Here is a 991-nt window from a genome sequence, read left to right as displayed (position 1 = left end):
TTTTTTTTTTTGAGAGAGAGAGAGAGAGAGAGAGAGAGAGAGAGAAGGGGAGGGGTAAAAATGCGATAGGTCGTCAAAAAGGTCTTGATTCAGAATTTCAGTTCCAAATGCTTACGACAACTTTCCGCTCTCAATTCGTGATCATTTCCTGTAAAAATAACATACTTTACTTAATCCGCTCCAACAATCTATACGTATGTGTAGGGGTAAAATCAAAATATAATCAAAAGAAAAAATAAATGCAAGTGCTCCCACGGCAAGTCTGAACGAGATGGCTGAAATAAACTAAAAAAAACATACACTAACTAAACACGATCCAACGAAAGATATGTAGAAATTGTACATGGTCAACAGATCTACTAGAAATAACTGCCCTTAATCTTGCTTTCTTATAAGTTTGAACAAGGCAGATCAACACAGATCACAAGCCATCGAGGGAAAATTAATGCAGTGGTTTGAAATGTTAAGTATAAATCTTAACGCCTTAAAAAAGAAAGGAACGACGATATTAAATAATAGGTTACATAGGAAAAGCGGCGTAATTAAAATTAGAAATAAGAATAAAGGGAATGAAAAAAATTTTACATTGTTTTCATGAATATTTCACGACAAAAGGAGTGTTCAAGGTTTTACCTATGTTTATATATTTTGATTTTATCCAACAGTCTTCAGATTTCTATGCTGGAAATAACTAGACATCCCAATTGCGCGAAAAGAGATCGTTTTCAAAATTTAGTTTTCTTATAGTCCATCCTTTTACTTCCACACGGGAAATAGAATTTTTTACTCTTTGTACTAAGTGTATCGGATAATTTCTACGAGGGGAAATAACTGCCACACACACCCACCAATATATTACCAATATATTAAATTCTGAATTTTAGTCTTAACAGCAATTACGTTACACAAATAGTCCGATAAACACGCAAATCAAGCATTGATCGTAAGATTTGTTGGACAAAGTGAATAAGGCAAGACCTCCCCCCCCCCC

The 991-nt window shown here is 34.3% G+C and overlaps 1 protein-coding gene across 2 annotated transcripts in view; it reads right to left on the bottom strand.

Annotated features, from left to right (window-relative positions):
* Window positions 1-991, bottom strand: part of LOC106872822 (alpha-N-acetylgalactosaminidase) — a 36,976-nt gene that overhangs the window by 35,563 nt on the left and 422 nt on the right. The window contains exon 1 of one of the 2 annotated variants that reach the window (XM_014919947.2): window positions 634-911. The exons of the other annotated variant lie outside the window; for it this stretch is intronic. The gene's annotated coding sequence lies outside the window, so the exon portion shown is untranslated. Of the gene's footprint in view, window positions 1-633; window positions 912-991 lie in introns of those variants that run through there. 2 annotated transcript variants of the gene reach the window in all.

This window comes from Octopus bimaculoides, chromosome 7 (assembly GCF_001194135.2).
Source record: "Octopus bimaculoides isolate UCB-OBI-ISO-001 chromosome 7, ASM119413v2, whole genome shotgun sequence".
Taxonomy (NCBI): domain Eukaryota; kingdom Metazoa; phylum Mollusca; class Cephalopoda; order Octopoda; family Octopodidae; genus Octopus; species Octopus bimaculoides.
Note: the sequence above shows the minus strand (reverse complement) of the source record. Positions and strands in the feature narration are given on the sequence as shown.